The sequence below is a fragment of the Anastrepha ludens genome, chromosome 3 (assembly GCF_028408465.1).
Source record: "Anastrepha ludens isolate Willacy chromosome 3, idAnaLude1.1, whole genome shotgun sequence".
NCBI lineage: Eukaryota > Metazoa > Arthropoda > Insecta > Diptera > Tephritidae > Anastrepha > Anastrepha ludens.
The window spans coordinates 126,698,827-126,719,950 of NC_071499.1; the positions used below are offsets into that span (position 1 = coordinate 126,698,827).

The 21,124-nt window shown below is 25.1% G+C and overlaps 2 protein-coding genes across 5 annotated transcripts in view; one reads left to right on the forward strand and one right to left on the reverse strand.

Moving 5' to 3' along the window:
- Nucleotides 1–21,124, forward strand: part of LOC128859100 (cytochrome P450 4d2) — a 41,115-nt gene that overhangs the window by 8,308 nt on the left and 11,683 nt on the right. The gene's annotated exons all lie outside the window — the stretch shown is intronic.
- LOC128859099 (cytochrome P450 4d2-like) overlaps nt 1–21,124 on the reverse strand; it is a 45,693-nt gene that overhangs the window by 6,713 nt on the left and 17,856 nt on the right. Inside the window, exon 1 of one of the 4 annotated variants that reach the window (XM_054095821.1) lies at nt 984–1,153. The exons of 1 other annotated variant lie outside the window; for it this stretch is intronic. The gene's annotated coding sequence lies outside the window, so the exon portion shown is untranslated. Of the gene's footprint in view, nt 1–858; nt 1,154–21,124 lie in introns of those variants that run through there. 2 more of the 4 variants (XM_054095820.1, XM_054095822.1) reach the window with 2 other exon arrangements.

The following is a 21,124-nucleotide window of genomic DNA, read 5'->3' on the forward strand; positions in this document are numbered from 1 at the left end:
ATTACGGCCATTTTACGATCCATTTAACAAGCCGTCCCGTTTTGGGGTTATGTGAAGTCATTGGTCTACAGTAACAAGCCGGCGACGATTTGTGAGCTCAGAGCCAATATTGAACGCGAAATTGCTGGAATTTCAGCCGATTTATGCAAAAGAGTGGTCGAAAATTGGGTTCAACGATTGGACTTCGTAAAACGTGCACGCGGTGGTCATGCAAAAGAAATCGAATTTCATACTTAAATGCATATGTTCAAACTCGATAATAAAAAAAAAATTAGTTAAAAAAGTCAAACCGTTTGTGTTTTATTCAAAAAAAGTTCAAAAGTTGTAGCGCTCTTACTGAAAACCCATATACATTCGCCTCTCCAAGAAAAAACTCCTCATAAAATCATAAAAAATTAACCTTTCATATTCAGCTCAGAGCTAGTTTTAAGGCGAATTGTGTACTGAAGGTGGCGTCTTCTCAAAACATTTACTTTGTTTTTCGAGATTTTGAATAGTCTGACGTCAAGTCCCTTACCAATACAAAGCAAATGAACAAAACAAACAAAATGGGGAGGCATTATATGGAGGATGATATAAGACATTTACAGTGTCGTTAGAACCCATGAATAAACGAACAAAAAGAAGGGGAATTACTTGTTTGTGCAGAGGAAAAGTAGGCGAAAGCAATGGAAAAATCAAATACAAGAAATTATACGCTCACAAACACACACACTCTTTTTTGCCACGGCGTCTTCCGCATAAAACGTAAAAAATATACATTGGCGGGGCCTTGAGCCTTCACAATTTAACAGGCGGCATTTTATTCAGTTAATGCATCTCAAAAAATTATACTCTAAGTAATACTTATCCATTTACCTCGATTATGACTAAAAAATTTTAAATCACAACAACAGCTCAAAAATACTCAAATACTCTGTTATAACTTAAAAACAAAACGATCTTTTTAATTAAAATCACTGATCGACAGAATTTTCACACACATTTTTTTTCTGTTGAATACTTAAACAGCAACTAATAAGTTTTCACAATTTTTACAACTCACACAAAATATAGATATGTGTAAGATATGTTTGTTTCTCTTATTTTTTGCGTCTTCTAAGGCTAAATCGTTCTGTCCATAGATTGTCGTTCAACTAACAATTCAACTCTTAACAGTTTTTGCCATTCCATTTATATATTTTCCGTCAACGAATTCGCCAGTCATTACAGCTACTAGCATATGTATGTATGTACATATGTATGTGAGTAAATTGCTTCCATGACTTGCAACTGCAGTTATCAATCCACATGTGTTTCTGTATATGTATGCGTGATTCTGGTAGATATCCCATTGCAAATGTACTTACGATGTATGCACTTGTTTATTAATAAAAGATACACTTATCCACGCCCCCTCTCCCTTTGTCAATGATGCTGTCTACGTTGCATTTTTGTTTTGATCGTATACGTACTTGAGAAGGTAACCGGTTTTGTGCGACAGTTCAAAGTCCGCAAGCGCAACTTGCAAGACGGTGTGGCTACAAATCAGGAAGGTGATGGATGACAAGTTGTGTACAAAGCTCGCCAAGCGAGCCCTTTTTTAAGGAGAAGGTAAGGAACCAGACAGGAAGACGGGGCTTTCGATTAGAGGACGATGACCAACGGTGGCAATTTACGTTCGTACATATTAACCGCTTCGAGCTACTGATGAATTTCACCATGCTGTGTGAGATTTAAAGCTAATGTGAGAGCCCAGATGCCTGAGCCTTTGCTCGGCGAAATCAAGACGGCTGAGAAGAAGGTGCTAAGATGATTGCATCTCGACCACCAGACAGCTTCTGCAGAGAGGACTTAAAGCCTCACCGCATAGACACCTAACGGACATTATCCGGTAAGAAAACCTACCAAGGAAACCTACCTCGAGAGCTGTTGCTTTGTTAGCCTTAGAAGTTCCCTCTAGCGCCCTCGTGACCTTACACATTTGCGCTCGCTGAGTTGAGGCGAGGCCCATCTTTCCAGGAGCAGACCACAGGTTCTCAAGGGCACCCCAATCCTCTCATTTTGCGCTGAAATCATCTCCATGGTCCTCTGTCTAGCCAGCTCATCAGCCCAGCAGTTTTCCTGTATGCTGCTACGACCGGGAATCCAAATGAGCCTAATATCGTAGTATTCGGATGCAAGTGAGAGAGAAGTCAGGCTTTCCCCGACTAACTTCAAACGCGCAAATAACGAGCCAAAGGCCCTAATTACCGATTGGCTGTCCTTCACAATTACAGAAGTAAGCAACCAATCCACTGCTTCTTTAATTGCCGCTACTTTCACTTGGAAATAACTACAGTGGTCCGGAAGTCTAATTTTGAGCTTAATGAGGAGCTTCTCGCAGAATACTTCCCCACCAACTCTTCCGTGCAACTTCAAGCCATCCGTAAATATGTTTTCCGTGCCTTGTCTCCAAATTTTATACACCGCCCATTCCTCCCTTGATTGAATATGAATAAAAAAAGTTCCACTCAGACCTAGCAAGAGTGTGCAATGATCCAGCACTATGGGGATGAGCTCAAGCATTTTTTAAGAATACTAGAGTGTCCCTAGCTTATGACTCGAACCCCTCAATCTGATTGTGGCGCATACAGCAGCAGTTTTTCCTCCATAACGAAGCGCCCCACTGATTCCATTGAGGACAGGCCTTTGGACCCTCTCCAGCTTCTTAACTTTCCAGCAAGTTCCACCAGACAAGGACTCCATGCAACAAAATTGGCAACAAATTATTAAGCCAAAATGTAACTTTAGGCGAGAGGCTCCATCTTTTGCCGGGGCGCTACAATCATAAAAAGCTATTGTTGACTTCCACATTCTTCCGTTAGCCCTCGATAAGCCCCAGGTACTTAAACATACATACATACATATATAGGAAATGAAATCGTTTCTGTTGGCTAACGACCGTAGAGGTCCATTAATAGTTTATATTCAGTCCGAGCTACCCTATGGAATTCAATGATGGCTCGTTTAAAAACAATTACTTGCCGGTAAGTTTAGGAATAATTTATTTCCTTCAGTAGAGATATGATGCATACAACTTTAGCTTACATTTTGCCCGATCGCAGCGTGCGAAATGGTTCTTTGTGCCCTGAAGCTCTCAACTTCATAATTCTAAATAAATATTGATCGTATCCATAAACTGGCTGTTGCTGAAACTCTTATAAATATGCGTCCATATGTTTGCATGTACGTAGGCTAAAAGCCAAATCAAGAGTGCAAGAATTTTCGCAGCTACACTCTTCGCCTAGCATTAAAATAAAATCTTATCTCGCAGTAAACAAGCAGTAATGCATTTTTTGCACATCAAGCACTGGTTTTCAAAATAAAGAACAATGGCCGAAACAACTTTTTACGTGATAACACCTTATAATTTGATTTAGCCGGCTGCACGCACGAAAAAATGTGTCGTTATCTTGGTTAATCGTCGTTATCTTGCTCATTGGTCGTTACCTTGCTTGAAGTGCAAGCGAAACGAACGACAAAGAGCACAATCGGCCCCCGCATTCGGCAACGTTCGACATCTGGCCCTCTCCTACTTGAATGAGCATATATATGCATGTATATGCGCATATGTATATAAATTCACATATTTGTATTTGCATATGCCTTCTTATTGATCATTATTAATTTGATTTACTGGAAAAATTTAAAATAAAACCAAGTGTATCATCATCATCCTTACCGAATTTATAATTAGTGACGACTAGTTGTTAATAATACCGGTTGTTTAATTGTGTTTATTATCACTTTATTATTATATTATATATGAAGGAAAAAATGTATGGTAATATTTACCACATACCTTATAAGATATGTTGTATACCAATATATGTAAACATGCATACATACATATACTTTGGTGCAATTTTCATAGTCTAATATACAAATGTCCTATGCCAAAACATATAAACATGCATATACATATACAATTTCGCGCAATTTTCAAACAAAAAGAATAAATCTATATGTAAAGATGCATAAAAAAACATATGGACATATCAAATGTACGAATCTATACTGTACGCAAGCAAATGTAAGCTAAGTGCTTGAACTGCAAGCGAGAGCGCGGAACGAACGACAAAGACGCACAATCGGCCTCCGCGTTCAGCAACGTTCGACATCTGGCTCTGTCCTACTTGAGTGAGCATATATATGTATGTATATGCGCATGTGTATATAAATTCACATATTTGTATTTGCATATGCCTTCTTCCTGTGTGCATGGTAATGAACCATTTCTCTGTTCAGAATAGGACGATGATAGGAAAAGTAGGAAATGAAAGATAGTGTTTCGAGTGTAAAGTGTCTTGAAAAAGTCAAATCGATGATGGTGCCTCAGTAGTATGTATATTCCGGGCTACAACGCAATATCAAAAATATTAAAATTTTAATATTTTTATCATTTTAACTCAAAAATTTAACATTTTTACCATTTAACTCATTTTTTTAACTTACAGTTACTCAAAATTTTAACATTTTTTAACATTTAACTCATTTTTTTAGCTTATATTATCTCAAAAAAAAAGTTAAAAATTTTGAATTGGGTCGATTTAGTCCACCCCTAAATTATAGTTACTCGTAGTTAATATTTTTAAGATATTAAAGATATCTATTTTTGATGTACTAGTAATCAATATTTAGGTTGGTACAGTTAAAATTTTGAGTTGGGTCGATTATTATTGATTGATAATTTTAAATATTTATTACAAAATATTTAAAGTAATCTATTCAAACAAAAATAAAAAAAAAAAGTTAAAAATTTTGAGTTGGGTCGATTATTATTGATTGATAATTTTAAATATTTATTACAAAATATTTAAAGTAATCTATTCAAACAAAAATAAAAAAAAAAGTTAAAAATTTTGAGTTGGGTCGATTATTATTGATTGATAATTTTAAATATTTATTACAAAATATTTAAAGTAATCTATTCAAACAAAAATAAAAAAAAAAAGTTAAAAATTTTGAGTTGGGTCGATTATTATTGATTGATAATTTTAAATATTTATTACAAAATATTTAAAGTAATCTATTCAAACAAAAATAAAAAAAAAAGTTAAAAATTTTGAGTTGGGTCGATTATTATTGATTGATAATTTTAAATATTGATTACAAAATATTTAAAGTAATCTATTCAAACAAAAATAAAAAAAAAAGTTAAAAATTTTGAGTTGGGTCGATTATTATTGATTGATAATTTTAAATATTTATTACAAAATATTTAAAGTAATCTATTCAAACAAAAATAAAAAAAAAAGTTAAAAATTTTGAGTTGGGTCGATTATTATTGATTGATAATTTTAAATATTTATTACAAAATATTTAAAGTAATCTATTCAAACAAAAATAAAAAAAAAAAGTTAAAAATTTTGAGTTGGGTCGATTATTATTGATTGATAATTTTAAATATTTATTACAAAATATTTAAAGTAATCTATTCAAAAAAAAATAAAAAAAAAAGTTAAAAATTTTGAGTTGGGTCGATTATTATTGATTGATAATTTTAAATATTTATTACAAAATATTTAAAGTAATCTATTCAAACAAAAAAAAAAACAAAAAAGGATACATTTATTTTTTAAAGTACCTTTCAAAAAAAACGACGAACTCCTCAAAACAAGAGTCTTTGAGTCAGATTTGAACTTGCAACAAAATTATTGTTATAATTCCAACTGCTTAACCAACTCATCTAAACATCATATTCTGAAGTAATGTAATTACAGCTGAGTAGTATGCAAAGCAAGCAATGCTGATCTTATCAACATTGCTCACAATCTATAAATAGAATAAGCATAAGCACAAACCAAAAAAAAAAAATGAAATACTGTTGAATATGTTCACTTTGTGAACCGTTGACGGAGTCAACATGAGTCACAAACTGCAAGATAAGCATAATATTTGATAAGCTTTTATACATCAACACATGTTTCGACAGAGTCGAAACCGTTTGACTTTGTCAAACATGGTTACAAGTGCAGTATGTATTTAGCGTTAGAAGAGGGTGGACGCAAAATAATTGAAACTTCAAATTTGAACTCTTTGAAGTTCAAATTTATAAAATTTACCCAATATTAGTTCATAATTTAAATCTCTTATTAAATATGTTATTGGATTAGATGGATAAATTTTACTAATATAAAATATTTCTCGAGTCCAATTATTTTTATATTTGTTTTCAAATTGTTTTTTATGTGATTGAATTCTTACTTTTTCTCCAATTTTAAAAACTGGTTTTTCTAAATTGTTTCTATTAATTTTAAAACAATTATCAAATATTAATTGTTCATTTTTTTCATTTACTTCACAAGGTTTCATACCAATAGTTCTATGTACATCTTTGTAATTATATTCATATAATATTTTATCAATTACATCAATCCAATTAGTATTTTTCTGAATTTCAAATCGTATTTTTAGTTTTTCATTAATGGTTCTATTAAATCTTTCTACAATTGATGATTTCTTTTCACTAAATGTTTGATACATGTTAATATTGTATTTATCTAAAACTTCTTGGAAATGTTTATTTAAAAATTCTTTACCAGAATCTGTATGAAGTAATTTTGGTGCACAACCTGCTTTTTTAATAATATTTAAAAATGCTTCAGAAGTTGTTTTTCCATCTTTCTTTTTTAATGGTTCTATATAAGCAAATTTAGAAAATGTATCAATTACATTAAGCATATATTTGTATCCTCTATTAATTCTAACATTAACTGTTGTCATAATTAGTAAATCTGCTGCCCACCATTGATGGATTATATAAATATAGAAAAATATTAGATATAGTTTTTGATGAAAAAAATGAAAAATATAAAGATTTCCAAAATAACTGGATATAATAAAAAATAAAAATCTTATTTAAACAAAAATTCAAACATTTTTTATATTGTAAAGAAAAATTCAAACATTTTTTTATATCTACCATCATTTGTTTCTTGTTCTTTATCTATTACTAAAAATCCAAACTGTTCTTTCCAACATTGAATACACATATTTTTTAAAATATCATAATCAATATCATTACAATGATCATTAAATATGTGTTTCAGATTAGTCTTATCTTGTTTAAATAAAATTATATAGTTTGCATTATCTCTTATCAATTGTTTAGGTATTTTTGAATATGTTTGACATAAATAAAAACAAGAAATGTTATTGTGTCTACCATAAGCAAAATAATTGGCAATATTATCTTGTTGTTCTGTAGAGATATCGTCAAATATTATTACAGAATATGGTTTAATATTTTCAGGTGTTGGTAGAGATTGAATTGATAAACATTTTATATCTTTAGATTCCAAATCATTTTTAACACACAATTTATTGAATTGAATTATCATATCTTCTAAAAATTTATATTTTTCTTGATAGCAAGTTTTTGAACAAATTATTATATCAGAATAATAAATCTTTGATAATATATTTAATAATACATTTGTTTTTCCACAATTACTTGGTCCACAAATAATTGCTCTAATAATATTCGGAAATATTTCATTTAATCTTTTTATTGGTTTATGAGTATCAAAATTTTGAATAGTTAATTTAATTTTATTATCTAATTTAGTAACTTTTAAATGACCATCCATAATTTAGAATTTTAGATAAATTTTTTTAATCTATTAATATAATTAATTACATATTTATTTCAATTAATTTTTAGTTAATTTTAATTTTATAAAAATTAAAAAAAACAAGTCAAACATGCATCACTTGATTTGTTAGTGGATTATATGAATAACTATCATCACTAATAATTAAACAGTGAACGACTGTATTTGATGGAAAATCTTCTGTCCATTTAAATTCAATTTTAATATCAATAGCAGCCTCTTTAATTACCTCATTCTGTTTAGATGTATCAATGCATATTATTGGATATTCTTTTAAAAATGTATCACAATTAACTATTGGTAAATTATTTATACTAGAACCATAATATGAATTTTTAAAATCTAGAAACATATTATATAATGTATCAAATTTATTTTGATTAATAGATAGTTGCATATCATAGTTTGGATATCTATTTGTATTTAATTTAACTACAACATTTTCTAAATTACAATGGTCAAATTTACTATTGTCTTCATAATTATTCTGATTTCTTGATGTTTGAAATGCAATAAGAAAATATCTAGGTTTAGCACTAGATGATGTTATATTCCAGGTATAAGTCTTTACAGCTGGAATTGCAGTAGTACAATAGTATCTCCAATTTCTAAAATACATTTGAAAGTTTGTATTATTTGAAATTTTTTTATTAATTTCATGATCAACTTCAACTGAAAATTTAACATGAGGCATTCTCCATATAATTTGATTAATATCAATAGAAAAAGTATGATCACTTAAACTATTATCAATAATTAAACAATTTGTATCATCATTTGATCTTATTAATTCTAATTTTTGATTAATTCTAAAAATGAAATTTTTGTAATCATCAAAAAACCCAATTAATATACATAATGGAATGCTAACAGAAAAATAACCTTTCTTATTACAAACACTACCTTTATTTACAATTTGCCAACCAGCATTATTTAATGATAAATCATTAGAAAATGATGCTAAGCCTTTAATTGTTGTTGTTATTCCAGGATTTTCAATTTTATCAATTTCAACTGAATTAATAAAATATGTAATTTTACTAAACAGATTTATTATACCATTATTCACAAAATTTATTTTATCAGGATTAAGTTTATCTAATATTTTACCATCTTTATCTTTAGCAATAATTTGACCTCTAATATTAAGTAAACTTTTTGATGGTAACGTTTTAATGTCTTGATTATTAATATTTATTTCTATTGGTCTTCCATATTCATTTAATAGTGTAGAATTAGATGGCAAATGTTCATAAAAGTCATAAGATTCGATACCTTTTTCTTCTTTCATTTATTTAACTAAAAAATATTATTAAAAATTTACTAATATGTTTTGACTAGGTCGAAACCTATGTTTAAAATAATTGTAGTCTTGTATTTAATTGTCTTATCAAATTATAAAAAAACATTATTAATAGAATAATAATTAGTACCATTGAAATGTATTCATTTTGCATTATTTTATCTATTCCATTTGAAATAATAAAATCTATTTTTGATAATTGATTATTTTTATCAAAATTGTTTTTACAATTATTCATTTAATGCAATAGAAAAAATCCTAAATATTTTTAATATTTTTTTTTTTGTTAATCTTTTTACATTCATTTTCAATTACCTTTTTTTGTATATCTAAATATATTGCATAAAATATAAGAATTGCAATTACAATAAAAATTACAATAGAAATTAATTTTAATAAAGACGGATCCATTATGACACATCTACATCCTCCATTATATTTATTATTAGCATCAATTATGTATAACTGTGATATACAATCATTTTGATATGGAATAATATTAACACAAGTATTCATTTATTAACAATATTTTTTTTTTTATTTCATTTTACTTACACTTTTCAATAAATCATTGAGTTTTTGTGTTGTAATTTTTTTATTTACTAGTCCAATCTTCATTGTTTTAGATTCTTCAATAGCTTTTTGTCTTTTAATAAAATTGTTCTTATATTTTTCAGCTAATGCAGCGTTTTTATTTTCAATGCTATTTATAAGGTTATTATGTTCTGATTCAAGAATATCATAATTTACTTGTAACTCATACATATCATCATTTAATTTGCCAATAATTTCTTCATAACTCATTAAACTAAATTCTAATATAGCTTTCTCATTTAATAATTCATTTACTAATATTTTATTTGATTCTGAATGTAATTCAATATTATAATCTTTAATATTTTTAACACTTTTCATAATACAAACAGCATATTCATGCCATACATGATCATTATTTTTAAGTGCATCATTTAAACATTGAACAAAACCACTTCTATTATTAAACTGAGATTTATGTTGCCTAATAAATTCTTGTGTTTGTTTAACCTCTTTTTCTATTTCTTCTTTATTTAATAGTTTTATACTAGATCCTCTTAATTTCAAGATAGGCACATCAGTATTTGTTTTAAATTCTTCAATTGTATGTATATTCGACATTTATTATAATAAAAATTTTTAATATTTTTTTATATTGAAACACTAAGAAAAATATAATTATTTTAAAAAATTTTTTTATAAATAAATTAAAATTAATAAAATGTATAAGAATATAACTAATTTATACAATCGTCCAAGCCCTTCTACTAGAACTGTTTCACCACTTGTATCACTACAAGGGAAAACAAAAAGTTTTAAAAATTCAAAAAATATTCATATTCCAAAAAATGCTAAAGAACTTAAACAAATTAGAGAAAGAAATTTAGCTATTAATTATTTAGAACAAGCTAGTACTTTAAAATTAACTAAAGTAAAATTTTGCGAACAAAATCATATTTCACGCGATTCTCTTAATAATGGACTTAAATTACTTGGTATTGAAATTATTGGCAAAAACACTAAAAATGAAGACAATTCTCGACAATTCTCGACAAAAGAAGACAATTCTCGACAATTCTCGACAAATGAATACAATTCTCGACAGACTAAATCAAATAGTTTAACAGAGGAACTTTTAAAGAATGTAACTAAAATAAATAAGAAAAATAAAAACGAATTGTCTAATATTAATAAAAAAGTTGATGATGATATTTCAAGTTTACCTTCAGTTCATGATTAATAATTATCCAAATAAATAAATAAATACATCACATTTTCTATTATAATAAATGGTGCGATATTATGGTAGTGGTATTATAAATAATCTTATAAATAATCTTCCATTTGAATTACATTCTCCAGGATATAATTATTTAGGACCTGGTACTAATCTTGAATTAAAACTTGAAAAAGATATACATCCAATTAATAAATTAGATGAAGCAGCTAAAGAACATGATATTGCATATTCTAAAAGTAACGATATAAAGAAAAGACATGAAGCTGATAAAATTTTAGAAGATAAAGCATGGTCAAGAGTTTCAGCAAAAGATGCTAGTTTATCAGAAAAAGTAAATGCATATTTAACTACTAATGCTATGAAATTTAAAAGAAAAATGGGTATGGGTTTAACAACTCACAATTCATTAACTGAAGAATTGATAAATGTTGACTCTGTTAACGGTTCACAAAGTGAACATAATACAAATGAAAATGAAATTAATTTTATTCCAAAATGTGGACGATATATTAAATATCCAATATCTCTAAATGAGGATCAACAAAAACAAGTTTATGATGCTATGAAAAATAAAACAGATATTACTATAAAATTAGAACCAATTCAATTACAAAGAACTAAAGAAAGTGTAATGAATGAAACATATTTACCATTAACTAGAAAACAAATTAATTCAATAAAAAAACATTTAGATAATAATAAAACTACTTTTAAAATTTTTATATTAAAATTATCTATGTCTCAGTTACAAAGTTTTAATAATGAAAAAATTGGCGGATTTTTACCAGCACTATTACCACTTATTCCAGCAATAGGAGCTGCAGTTACTGCAGGAACAACATTATATAGAGCATATAATGATAAAAAAACTAACGATAAATTATTAGAAGAAAAAATACATCATAATAAAGCATTAGAAGAAAAAAATATAAAATCTGGTAATGGTATGTTACTTAAAAAATCTGGTAATGGTATGTTACTTAAAAAAAATTTGATTTTGAATTAATTCCAATTAAACCATTAAGTAATTATGATTTAAAAAAATATGCTAGAAAATTTAATATAGCAAATTTTAGAGGTGTATTCATGAAAGATAGATTACCAAAAAAGATAAAAGATATAGAATGTGGAATAATAAATTTAGATAATAATAATGGTAATGGTACACACTGGGTAGCATATAAAAAATATAATAATCATATTTTTTACTATGATTCCTTTGCTATAAATAAATTACCAATATTAATAGAAAAATATTTCAAAACTAATGAAAATACTGTAATTTTTAATAATAATATTGATCAAGAAATAAATGAAATAATTTGTGGTCATCTATGTTTAAAATTTTTACTTAATTAAATAATGCCGACTATATCATTAGATGGAAATACTTCAATAATTTCATGTAATTTTGATGAACCAATAATTTTAGATAATAAACATATTTCAACAGAGTCAAATGAAGTTAAACATGATTTTGAAATGTGTTTGCTTAATTTTTCTACTTATAATTCTATACCGAACATATCTGAAAAATTAAAAAATAATATTTTACATTATGTTGACTCTGTCATTGGTTCACAAAGTGAACATATTTTCGAAGGAAATGATTCACAAGATAATTTACATACAATTAACAGTGTTAACAAAATAATTACATTCCCAACTGGTTCATATGAAATAAATGATATAAGCAATTTTATAAAAGAGAAAATAAAGGGTATTACTATTAAACCAAATATGACAACATTAAAAGTTGAAATTAAAAGTGATTATATTATTGATTTTACACAAAAAAATTCCATAGCTTCATTACTAGGATTTAGTGAACAAATTATTCAACCTAATACATTAGTATCATCTGATTTACCAGTAAATATTATGAATGTTAATTCTATTAGAATAAAATGTAATATTGTAGGAGGTAGTTATGAAAATAATAAACAAACAAATATTATTCATGAATTTTTTATCAATGATAAACCTGGTGAAAAAATAAATGAAATACCTACAAATTTAATATACTATCCAGTAAATACAAATACTATTAGAAATATAACTATTTATATAGTTGATCAGGATAATAATTTCATTGATTTTAGAAAAGAAAAAATTAGTATAAGATTAAATATTAGAAATGTAAATTGATATTTTCGAAGAAAATAGTTAACAAAGTTAACATAAATTAAAAAAAAATATTTGTTAATAAATTGGAAATAATGAGTGAAATTATGTTTTCAAAAGAAACCATTCACGAAGGAAACATACCAAAACAAAGATTATATCATAAAATAATAAATGGTGAAAAAATATGTTTATCTATTATAGATGGTAAAAAAATATGTTTTTCATGCTTAGAAGAAACAACTATTTCTAATTTGAATAAGGGGTATTGTAAAAAATGTTACAATCAAAAATTCGCATATCGTAACTCATTACCAAGTAGAACTACAAGCGTAGAGTGTGAATGTGGTGTAAATTATACTCTTCCACATAAACAACGTCATTTAAAATCTCAATTTCATATTAAATATATTAATAATAAAGAAAATAATGAAAAAAATTCTGATAAAAATTAATTTCTAATTAAGTTAAATAAATTTAATTAGTATTTACATCACAATTTAAAGTATTAAAATGTTTGAGGTGCGAAGTTAAATTATTAAAAAAAATTTTTCTATATAAATAAGGAAAAATTAAGTAAAAATATCAACCAAATAAAAATGAATCCATTTAATATTAAAGAATTGAAATCTAAAAATTTAAAAAATTTAAAAAAATATATTAGAGCAAATAAACATATTTTTCAATTGCCAAAATATTGGTACAATAAAAATAAAAATAGTTTATTAAACATAATAAGTGTTTTAATAGAAAAGCATAATAATGATGTTATTCAAAATATATTTCAAAATTTTGATGATTATGATTTTGATATTATTGATATTCAAGAAAAACAATTAAATGGTTCATGTTTTAACAATATGGTTGCTGATTTAGAGTTTACAAATAATGAAGAATTTGATATTGAAAAGCATTTAGAATTAATAAAAAGAAATTGTTTCAAATATTTTTTCAAAGGTTTTAAAAAATATAGTAATTTTAAAGTGTCTTTAGGAACAGCGGTAATTCTTACGACTATTAATAAAAAAACTAATGAAATTGAAGAATATGAATATTGGTATAGATCAGAAATACATTATGTTAATAAATTAAACTATACAAAAGAATTTTATTTAATGATAGAGGAAATAAATAATAAATTCTCAGAAAAATGTACAATAAAATCTGCTACTAGCTTTGTTAGAATAGTAAAAACACATATTAGTAGAGATAAGTCTCAAATTCTTGCTGGATCATATATTCCATTTACTAATAGAAATTGTGTTAATATTAAAAATACTGATAATAAATGTATTTTATATTGTATTTTATATTCTATTCATCAAGATGAAATTGTTAAAGATCCTCAAAGACCAACAAAATATAAAAAATATCTTGAAGATTTAGAAAATGATGATAAATTTAAAAATCTAAATTTAGAATTTCCATTTATAATTAATGAAGAAAATGTTAAAAAATTAGAAGATTATTTTAATATTACCATGAATTTTTATCATTATGATTCAGAAAAAAATGATGATGAATATTACCAAACTCAATTAATGTATAAAAGTAATTCTTTTGGTTCTTTAGTTAATGGATTGTTCAGAAAACATATTAATATTATATATATAGAAGAAAATATTACAGAAGAAACATACAAATCTCATTTTGTATTAATTAAAAATTTATCTGGATTTTTAAGTGGTAAAATTCATCATCAGCATGAACATCTACATATTTGTAATAAATGTTTTAAACATTTTGAAAAATCTGATAAATTAGAAGAACATATAAAAACATGTTATTTATTAAAAGATGATAATAATATAATACAAAATATAAAGTTACCTAAAGAGGGTGAAAATATTTTAAAATATAAATCTAATGGTGCAGAATTATTTCATCCATATACTTTATATGCTGATTTTGAATGTACTTTGGAAAAAATTAATAAAAAAAAATCTGACAAATGTAAAAATACAATATTACTTCATGAACACATTCCAAATAGTTATGGTATTTATAACACTTATAACAAACAATATATTTCAAAGAATACTTCTAATAGAAAAGTGCTATTGAAATCATTCTTAGATAATTTAATAAAATATGCTAAAGATTATTATGAAGTAAGAAAATTGAATAATATAATTCAGGATAAAGAATCGATATTAAAGTTTGATAATACTAACAATTGTGAAATTTGTGATATTCCATTTTCTGAAGAAAATAAAAAATGTTGGGATCATGACCATACAACTGGTAAATATAGAATGGCTTTATGTAATAAATGTAATCTAAAGTTAAAGATGCCAAAATTTTTACCAATTATTATTCATAATTTAAAAGGTTATGATTCAAAATTATTTCTAAAATATTTAGATGAATTTCATCCTGAAACTGAAACTAGTGTTCTAGCAACGAGTACTGAAAAATTTAAACAAATTAAAAAACCAGTTATTGTAGGTGAAACTAAATATTTAAAATGTAAAAATGAAAAATGTAAATATCAATATAATTTAAAGACAAGAAACACTTGTCGTAATTGTAATTCAACAGATTTAGAATTATATACAGTTGTCGAAAAAATAGAATTAAGATTTATAGATTCAATGGAATTTATAAATACTTCATTAGATAAAGCTGTTAAAAATTTATTAGATGTTAATGATATATATTGTGTAACATGTAAGAAAATAAGAAAAATGGATTATGTATCTTATAAAGTTAGTAAAAATACTGAGAATAAAATATATGCTTGTAGTATTTGTTCAGTTTGTAATACTAAAAATATAAAACCTATTAATTTTGATCATTTAGAAAACTTTAATAATATTTTTAAAAATCTATCATTAAAAAATAAATGTTATTTACTTAGAAAAGGTGTATATCCATATGAATTTATTGATGATTATAAAAAATTAAGTATAACAGAATTTCCAAATCTTGAAAATTTTAATTCATCATTAAATGGAAATATTAATATTAACGATTATAAATTTGCAAATAAATTTTGGAAACATTTTAATTGTAAAACATTTAGAGACTATCATAACTGGTATTTGAAATTAGATGTTATACTTTTAAGTGATGTATTTGATAATTTTAGAAAAGAATGTTTTAAAAATTATAATTTAGATCCTATACATTATATAAGTTCACCACATTTAAGTAATTCATCTGCTTTAAAATTAACCAAACAAAAATTAGAATTATTAACAGATCAAGATATGTATGAATTTTATGAAAGTGGAACTAGAGGTGGAATATCACAAATTGCACATAACTATGCTAAAGCTAATAATTGTTATTATTACATTTCCGAAGGAAACGGTTCACAGAGTGAACATATTGACCATGTCAACGGTTACCGAAAGGAACATGTTGACTCTGTCAACGGTTCACAGAGTGAACATGTTGATATTGTAGAACAAGTTTATAAATTAAGTAAAGAGGAAGCTTCTCTTAAAGGTATATACGATTCTAAAAAATTAACAAGTTATATTTTATATTTAGATGCAAATAATTTATATGGATGGGCCATGTCACAAAAATTAAGTGTTGGTAATCATGAATGGTTAAATGAAGATGAAATTAAATATTTTTGTAATGTTGATAATATTTTAAATAAAGATTTTGATGATAATAATATTGGATATACATTAGAAGTTGATATAAGTATTCCTCCGGAATTACACAACTTTTATAATGATTATGCTCCAGCACCTCATCATTATGTTCCACAATTTGAAGATTTATCACCAAATCAAACAGACTTAATTAATAAAGGGATTGGTAGTAAACCAAATGATAAAATTAAAAAATTAATGTGTACGTTGTTACCAAAGAAAAATTATATAATTGATATAAGATTATTAAAAGAATATTTAAATAATGGTGTAATTTTAACTAAAATTCATAGAGGTATTAAATGTAGACAAGAAGCATGGTTAAAAAATTATATTGAAAAAAATACAACACTTAGAAAAGAAGCTAAAAACGATTTTGAAAAAGATTTTTTCAAACTTATGAATAATAGTGTATATGGTAAGCAAATGGAAAATGTTAGAAATAGACTTAATGTTAGAATAGTTAAAACTGAAAAAATTATGAGAAAACTAATAAGTAGAAATACATATCAATCAAGAAAAATAATAGATCATAATATGTGTGTAGTGTTTGGTAAAAATACAAATATTAAATTAAATAAACCTATCTTTGGAGGTCAAAATATTTTAGATTTATCAAAATTATTAATGTTTAAAATGTATGTACAACTTAAAACTAAATATGGTAATAGAATGAAATTATTAGGAACAGATACTGATTCATTTATTCTTTATTTTGAAGGTAAACATATTGATGATGATTTTGATATTTATTCTGAAATGAAAGATGATCTAGATAATTATGATACCAGTGATTATATAGATAATTTTCCAATTGAAGATTTAAAATCTAATATTAATAAAAAAGTACCAGGAAAATTTAAAGATGAATATAATGGAATACCAATTAGAGAATTTTGTGGACTTAGAAGTAAAATGTATGCATTTAAGACCGATGTTTGTGATAAAAAAGTTTGTAAAGGAATAAAGAAAAATAATATTAAAAAGTTAACAATTGAAGATTATAAGAATTGTTTAATTAATTTAAAAAATAAAAATGAAACTGTTCATAATATTAGATCATATGATAATAAACTATATACTACAGAAGAGAATAAAATAGGATTGTCACCCTATGATGATAAGTTTTATTTCAATAAAAAGTTGAATAATAATGATAACGATAAGTTAAATAAGACTTACAAATTACCCTGGGGACATTATGAAATAGGAAATGTAGGTAACTAAAACGAACCCCTCCTATTTACTATACATTAAATTATTAATTATATTAGATTAAGTTTTTTTTTTTAATTTCAAATGAAATATGATGTGAACATATTTCAACGATGTTGAATATTTGAATTTTTATTTTGATTTATTATTTTTGTTTATCATTTATATATGTATGAATTTTTTAAATTATTTTTGAATTATATTTGTTTCAATTTGTAGTTTACTTTCTTCAATATCTGTTTCACTTTCTTCAATATTTAATTGTTTTATATATTCATCTACTTGAATACTTTTATCAATCTTATTATTAGTTTCATCATTTTGTTTAGTAATATTATTTTGATTAATATTGTCTTTATTTTGTAAAACTAAATCTTTAAGATAATTATCAATTAAAATTTGTTTTTCCGAATAACTATCCAATTGTTTTTCTAAACTGTTTTTAAAATTTTCAATATTTGTTTCTATAAAATCTACTTGTTTAGTTATGTTAATAATATCTTGATTTAAATTATTTTCTAATTGTTCTATTTCTTTATATACAACACCAAAAGCTACCACATTATCTTTTTCTTGTTTTTCAACTTCTTTTTGAAGTAGTTGATTTAATTCCATTAATTTACTAATAATATCTTTCATTTGATCACTATTTGAACGAATTTCTTCAACTTCATTTTCTAATGATATTATTCTATTAAGAGAATATTCATTAGATGAATTTATTTCTGAAAAAGATTTTTGTCCAAACTTATCAATTCCCATTTATTAGAAAAAAATTTTTTAATTTATTTAAATTTATATGTAATTTAATTAAACAGTTAATACGTTTCCTTCGGAGAGAGTCAACATATTTTCTTCTCTTAGTTCCTCAATAATATTCATAATTTCATTATGTATTTCTGGACTATCATTTCCTGCATTATACTCTCCTAACAACAAATTTAATCTATCTTTTAATTCATTAATATCATTCCAATAAACACGTTCACATTGTGAACGATTCGCAAAACGAACATATTCAGTAGGTAAACTAGTTTTAATTTTAAAATTTTGTAATGATTTTGAAAGATTATTTTTTGAATTTAAACCAGATCCTACTTTTTCTTTTATAATTTTATTTTTAATCAATATTGGTCTAATAAAATTCATATATTTATTTCCAACGCTAGATTTAATACGTTTAGAACTTTTGTCATTATTTTGCATGTAAGCATATGTTGATAATATAATTTCTTCATAATTTTGTAAATCATTATTTGTTACAGCTGTTGATGGTTCTTTTAAAGTTATCAATTCCCATAACCCTTTTGTTCCATTATAAGTTTTATTACTTAAAATAATATCATTATTACTAATTTTTACTTCAGTATTACCAATCCATAAATCTTTTCCATCTTCAGATCTTAGACCAAAAATATTGTCACATAATTTCATATCAGAATTATTTAAATTTAAATATTTCATTGCCATATTTCCAATTTTGTCTGAAATAAATTGTACTGGTGTAGATAACGTTTCATTTGCACTACGCAAAAGAGCGTCTTTTGATGTTGATGGAGTCAACTGTTCGCTCCGTGAACCTGTGCTAGTTGTTGGTGTACTTTCAACTAATTTTTGTTTGTTTGTTTTTCTAATTGGTGATAGTTGCTTTTCGTTAAATTCATTAGTTTGTAAATTCATATTATTGTCAAACGGTTTGGACTCCGTTGAAACATATTCACTTTGTGAATGTCCATCTATTGTTTTTTTATATGATTGATTTGATTGATTTAAATCTACTATTAAATTTTTAAAGCTATCATTTAAATTGTGAACATTAATAACTGATTGATTTAATGGTTCAATAATTGCTTGAAGATCTTCATTAATTTTTTCTTGTTTTATTACTTTGTTTAAATTAAATTGTTGAAGTTTATTTTTTAAGTCTTTTTGTGTTTTAATATATTCTTTTAAAACTTTATCTGATATCATTGTTATTTAATTAAAATAAATTTTAAATATTTTTGAAATGGATAAAGATGAATTTATTGATACTAAAAATAATGATTTTAAAATAGCAAAAGAGTTGCATAAACCAGTAAGAAAAAATTTTGAAAGAAGAAAAATTATTACTAAAGGCATAAATGAACTATGGGCAGCAGATTTACTAATTATGACAACAGTTAATGTTAGAATTAATAGAGGATACAAATATATGCTTAATGTAATTGATACATTTTCTAAATTTGCTTATATAGAACCATTAAAAAAGAAAGATGGAAAAACAACTTCTGAAGCATTTTTAAATATTATTAAAAAAGCAGGTTGTGCACCAAAATTACTTCATACAGATTCTGGTAAAGAATTTTTAAATAAACATTTCCAAGAAGTTTTAGATAAATACAATATTAACATGTATCAAACATTTAGTGAAAAGAAATCATCAATTGTAGAAAGATTTAATAGAACCATTAATGAAAAACTAAAAATACGATTTGAAATTCAGAAAAATACTAATTGGATTGATGTAATTGATAAAATATTATATGAATATAATTACAAAGATGTACATAGAACTATTGGTATGAAACCTTGTGAAGTAAATGAAAAAAATGAACAATTAATATTTGATAATTGTTTTAAAATTAATAGAAACAATTTAGAAAAACCAGTTTTTAAAATTGGAGAAAAAGTAAGAATTCAATCACATAAAAAACAATTTGAAAACAAATATAAAAATAATTGGACTCGAGAAATATTTTATATTAGTAAAATTTATCCATCTAATCCAATAACATATTTAATAAGAGATTTAAATTATGAACTAATATTGGGTAAATTTTATAAATTTGAACTTCAAAGAGTTCAAATTTGAAGTTTCAATTATTTTGCGTCCACCCTCTTCTAACGCTAAATACATACTGCACTTGTAACCATGTTTGACAAAGTCAAACGGTTTCGACTCTGTCGAAACATGTGTTGATGTATAAAAGCTTATCAAATATTATGCTTATCTTGCAGTTTGTGACTCATGTTGACTCCGTCAACGGTTCACAAAGTGAACATATTCAACAGTATTTCATTTTTTTTTTTTGGTTTGTGCTTATGCTTATTCTATTTATAGATTGTGAGCAATGTTGATAAGATCAGCATTGCTTGCTTTGCATACTACTCAGCTGTAATTACATTACTTCAGAATATGATGTTTAGATGAGTTGGTTAAGCAGTTGGAATTATAACAATAATTTTGTTGCAAGTTCAAATCTGACTCAAAGACTCTTGTTTTGAGGAGTTCGTCGTTTTTTTTGAAAGGTACTTTAAAAAATAAATGTATCCTTTTTTGTTTTTTTTTTTGTTTGAATAGATTACTTTAAATATTTTGTAATAAATATTTAAAATTATCAATCAATAATAATCGACCCAACTCAAAATTTTTAACTTTTTTTTTTATTTTTTTTTGAATAGATTACTTTAAATATTT